This window comes from Eulemur rufifrons, chromosome 20 (genome assembly GCF_041146395.1).
Source record: "Eulemur rufifrons isolate Redbay chromosome 20, OSU_ERuf_1, whole genome shotgun sequence".
NCBI lineage: Eukaryota > Metazoa > Chordata > Mammalia > Primates > Lemuridae > Eulemur > Eulemur rufifrons.
In genome coordinates this window covers 43,588,980-43,594,825 of record NC_091002.1, presented here as the reverse complement: position 1 = coordinate 43,594,825, position 5,846 = coordinate 43,588,980, and the positions used below count along the sequence as shown (strand labels likewise).

The 5,846-nt window shown below is 44.1% G+C and overlaps 1 pseudogene; it reads left to right on the top strand.

The window, feature by feature from the left end:
* The first annotated feature begins 1,497 nt into the window (after positions 1-1,497).
* LOC138400740 (uncharacterized) lies at positions 1,498-3,957 on the top strand (annotated as a pseudogene).
* The last annotated feature ends 1,889 nt before the right edge of the window (positions 3,958-5,846 follow it).

Here is a 5,846-nt window from a genome sequence, read left to right as displayed (position 1 = left end):
AATCAAAAGTCTGCTTCTAAATCAGCATTTCAGGAAAGAAGTGGGCAAGAGGCACGTTAATACCCAAATGACAGAATCGGATCTAATTAAGCCACCCTTGGACCTGAGGAAGAATGTCAAGTTTCCGGATCAAAAACATTTGGCTTCCACAAAAATCAGCAAGGTAATTGCATCATGCAGTGTTGTAAGGGCTTTTATAATATATGCACTGACTCATTTAATCTTCACCCCCAAAACAAACAGCCCCACCAAGTGGAGATAGGAAAGACCCTATCTGGCTAAACCCCTGAGCCCCATTCTCCACCAAATCATCTCCCACACCTCTCCCCAGACTGTTTCACAGCACCTGTCAGGATCGCCGGTGGTGTCTAATTAAAAGGCAGATTCCTGGGCCCCACTCTGACCTTCTACATCAGAATTCAAAGGGGGATGTCCAGGAACCGCGATGCAGGTGGTCTGTGGGCAGCTCTGGATGGATTCAAGAGCACACTATGCCTTTCTAGTCCAGATTCTGCCGACAGGTCTTTCCTATCTCCACTGGGTGGGACAATTTGTTTTTGGTGTGAAGATTAAATGAGTCAATGCGTATAAAGTCCTTACAACAGTGCTCAGCGCAATATCCCACTGTTGCGTATCATCAGCAGCATCAGCATCTCTCTATCATCATCAACATAGATAAGATTTCCATTCTATTCTCATGAAAAGAGGATGCATGTACATAGACTTGTGGCAACTATTAATAGCAGGGTTTCCAATGTGTCCTGGTTTGTCCCCCAGGACTCAGGAGGTTCCCTCAATATGGGACTTCCCATTTTAAAACCAGATCAAGTTGGTCACCCTACCAAGCTAGGTAGACTCAGCTTCTGACATCAGAGCTAAGGATACACTCCTGCCTCAAGTCTGACTTCCCACAAAAGGATGGAGTTGCCATTAAGAAAGGGGGCTCTGGATGCAAACAGCCCCTGGGTTTGAATTCTAGTTCAAAGTTATTTAGACTCTCTAAAGTTCATACAGCAACACCTAATACTCAGTATTTCTTCACCTTGAGCCAGGCTCTCAGATACACACTTTGATTATATTATCTCTTTTTAATTACTGCTTTAAACTTATAAGGGAGGTAGCATCATTTTCTCCATTTTACAGCAGTTCAGAGAGGTTGAGTAACTTGCCTAAAGTCCCCCAGCAAGTCAGTGACAGGTCATGGAGAAACAGTATTGTACACACCCTGAACTTTTAAGTCCAACTTTCCAGTTACATATTCAAAGAAACTGAAAACTTAGTAAAACCTCAGGATAAATCTCTAATTATTATCAGCTTCTATTTGTGCAAACATTTACCAGAGCTAGGTGAGACATCAGTGAGGTTTTTTTTTTTTTTTTTTTTAGCATGGTCAACTTTAAAGTATAATTGTGACCCAGAAGTTTCCCATTAATATGCATGAAGAGCAGAAATAACCACATTTAAATTCACAGTCATTTTTTTAGTGATATCGGCAAGATGGTAGATCAGGAAGCCCCCGACCTCATTCCCCACAGAGACACTGACTTAACAACAATATATGGCCAAAAATACCTTCATGAGAAATCCAGAAACCAATTCAGATGTCACAGTACCCCAGACAAGCGCCACGCCAAGGTCAGCCACATTGAAACAGGCAAGAAAATCCATTCCATTTCACCGGTGATCGCCTTTCCCCCAAGCTGGCCCAGCTCAGTGCAATCAGGAGAAAACAATCTCAGCTGATGGCTTCTCCTTTGAGAGGGAAAGAAAAGACTGGAACATAATTCAACACTCTGGCTTTTGGGTGGGGGGGCCTGCCTGACGTATTGGTTTCTGTCTCACTTCACTTAGAGTGCTGATGGGGAACCAGTATTCCTGGGTTTTCTGGGGGCCACTGAGAACAAAAGAGAGCTCAGTGGTTCGTTGTAGCACAGAACCTGCAATATCACAGACAGACACCAGAGGGAGTAACACATTACAAGCTCCTGAAACAGAAATCCACAAACCTTTCTAAATTACATGCACATGCCCAGAAAAGACACAACCCAAAAAAAAATTTGTTTCAGCTGGGCTGATTGGGCTATACACAACCAGTCCATAAAGACCGGGAGAGGTGGCTTTTTTGAGTGCACAAATCACAGCAAAAAATAACAAGGCACATGAAGAAACAGGGAAATGTGGTCTAATCAAAGGAACAAAAATATTCAGAAAACCTTAAAAGAAACATTGATTTGTGAATCACCTGACAATTAATTCAAAACAGCTCTCTTTAAAAAGTTCAATGGACAACAAGAGAACACAGATAACTAAACAAAATCAAAAAAATGATACATGAACAAGAAGGATGTTGTTTTCTACCAACAAGGACAGAAAAACTACTTATAAAGAACCAAGTAATTCTAGAGCTGAAGAATACAATAATTGAATCAAAAAATTCTCTAAAGGTGTCCAACAGCAGATGTGAACAAGCAGAAGAATCAGCGAACTCAAAGAACTCATTTGAAATTATCAAGTCAGAGGAAAAAAACAAAAAAGAATGAACAAAAGTGAAGAAAACCTAAGTACCTCATGAGACACCATCATGTGGACCAATATAGGGATTACAGGAGTCTCAAAAGAACAGAGCTTAATTTGGAGAAATAATGGCCAAAAACTTCCAAAATCTAAGGAAGAAAATAGATATCTAAAGTCAAGAAGCTCAAAAGACTCCAACTAGGATGACCCCAAAGAGGCCGACTCTGAGACATAATATTATCAAGCTGTCAAAAGCCCAAGACAAAGAGAAAAAACTTGAAAGCAGCAAGAGAAAAGCAACTTGTCACGTACAAGGGAGCTCTCATAAAAGTATCAGTGGATTTCTCAGAAGAAACCTTACAGGCCAGGAGAAAGTGGGATCATATTTCCGAAGTGCTGAGAGAAAAAAAAAAACAACTGTCAATCAAGAATACTATATCCAGCTAAAGTGTCCTTCAAAAGTAAGGGAGAAATTAAGACATTCCCAGATAAAAGCTGAGGGAATTCATCACCAGTAACCTGCCTTACAAGAATTACTGAAGGGAGTCCTTCAAGTTAAAATGAAAGAATGTTGGACAGCAGCAAAAAGCACATGCAAATATAAAACTGACTGGTAAACGTAAATATAGAGACAATTACAGAATCATGTAATACTGCAAAATGGTGATATGTCAATCACTTTTAATCGTGGTATATAATTTAAAAGATAAAAAGCATTTAAAAACTAACTATAAAACTATGTTAATTGATACAAATTACAAAAAGATGTAATTTGCAACCTTGAACACAAATTTGGGAGACAGCGTAGCGTTTGTGTACGCAATTGATGGTAAATTGCTGTCAGTTTAAAACAGATTGTTATAGCTGTAACAAGTTTTACGTCATTTAGATTTCGCACGACGCAGCGGTTCGGAACACGGACATTTTCGGAGCCGCCGCCGCCGCCGCCACTGCCGCCGCCATTTTGTGTCTGTGGAGAAAGAAGCTTGTGCGGCGGCTGGAGTGGACGGAGATCACCCGTGAGACGGTGGCGTTTCATACCTGAGGTTCCCCCTGTGTCGTCCCCCAGCCCCCCTCCGCGGTCAGCACGTGGCGAGGCTGGAGCCGCGAGGGACCCTGGGACAGGAAGAGGAGTCAGAAGGGAGGCGGGTATCGACGGCGGCTTCCGCCTCAGCGGCGCGGACCTCGGAGGGGACGGGGCGCAGTGTCGGGGCAGATCCCCCCGAGGCCGGTGCTGCGGGGCCCCAGGCGGACGCCTGTCGGGATCATCAGTCATCGCGCGAAGACCTGACCGTCGACAGCAAACCGCACATCAATATGCTGACCACCCTGGCCCGGGATCACCTGCCCTTCGCCAAGGAGATCGTCTCTCGCATCCAGGCCCAAACCGCCAAGGTTTTTATACACCCCGCAGCCTCCTGTTCTGATACTCCCCAATTGTAGTGTCAGCCTCATCCCGGGTCTCGCTTCCATCAAAGGGGACAATACCCTTCTCTCCACCCCTCCCCCTCTAACTCAGGCTCGGGTTTTGGCCCAAGTCCGTATTTGGGCCACCGCATCTTATATCCCGACACACACAGGCTTTGACTAGAGCTCCTTGCGGTGGGGGAGACGGAAAGGCAGACTGTGCTTTGGGGAAGTAAGAGTTAAAACAAGCCATTTTAACCCCCTGGGAAGGTGGGGAGTGGTTATCCGTATTTTCCCCCAGTGCCGTTTGGTAACTCTGCCCTCTGGGTTGGAAGGCGGTGAAGGGGGCCTGGGAGCCAGGGGCTGGTGGGTGGGAATAGGAAAGTGCCCCCGAGTGGAGCAGCCGCTTGTTAGGAGCCCGACGTGGCGCCTGAAAAGCACGTGATGCGAAAGGGAAGAGAGGAGAGTCCATTCCCTGCCCGCCAGGCGGCCGCTCACACCCGTCAGCCCCATTTTGGGGTGGGGGCCGCTAGATAAAACTCTTATTCTGCTATCGGAGGGTCTAATTTATCCCAAAATATGGGCAGTTGGGGCTTAGGGTGGGGTTTGGGTGGGGGAGGACATCTTATCCAACCTGTAGGTGGAGGACTGGCCCAGTGGGTAACAGGTACTTGTAGTTTCTCTGAAAAGTTCAGTGCCTCCTTTTCCTTTTCTCTTTTTCCCCCCTTCCCTGATAGTGAAGGCGTGCTTTTCTTCGCCCCCTGACAGAAGTGGTCCTCTGCCACCTTATGTTTCCCTGTAGTCCTCTTCTGTGGATTCATGTGGGAGCGATGTGTCATTTAAGTAAAGTTACTGTTAAACTTAGTTACAATGAATTTTAATAGCTTCCCAGTACTACCTGTTAAGTTAATTTTTCAAGCTTGTACTTACGGTTTAATTTTTTCTAGTTGTTAGTGATTGCAATTATCAGGATGAGCCTCCTTTTAACAGAGTGAACTCCTTTTAAAAGGCCACTTTAACAGCCACCACCAATATGTTTAGAGACGGTTTCTGTCTAGTGTAAAACTGAGTGGTCTGACTCTAATAAATGGTTTTGAAATGTGAAAAAAAAAAATTTACGTAATTTCCATGGAAACCACAAAGAAAATAACTATAGAAGATATACAAAAGAAAATGAGAATGAAATCAAAGCATGCCACTAGAAAACATTAAGAAAACATAAAGGAAGACAGCAAGAGAGAAAAAGAGGAACAAAATGACCACAAGACACACAGAAAACAATTTGTAAAATGACAACAGTAAGTTCTTCCCTATCGGTAATTACTTTAAATGTAAATGAATTAAACTCCCCAACAAAGGACATAGAGTGGCTGAATGGATTAAAAAAAAAAAAAAGATCCAACTCTATGCTATCTAAGAGAGAGATACTCACTTTAGATAAAAGGACACATGTAGGCTGAAAGTAAAATGATGGGAGAAGATATTCTGAAGAGAGAAGGAGTGGCCATGCTTACATCAGACTAAATAAACTGTAAGTCAAAAACTGTTCTAAGTTTTCCAAAGCACATCTAGGGGGGAAAAAAACTGCCCTGGCTGGGCGTGGTGGCTCACGCCTGTGATCCTAGCACTCTGGGAGGCCGAGGAGGGAGGATAGCTCAAGGTCAGGAGTTCGAGACCAGCCTGAGTAAGAGCGAGACCCCGTCTCTACTAAAAATAGAAAGAAATTATCTGGACAACTAAAAAATATATATATACACAGAAAAAATTAGCCAGGCATGGTGGCACATGCCTATAGTCCCAGCTACTCGGGAGGCTGAGGCAGGAGGATTGCTTAAGCCCGGGAGTTTGAGGTTGCTGTGAGCTAGGCTGATGCCACAGCACTCTAGCCTGGGCAACAGAGTGAGACTCTGTCTCAACAACAACAA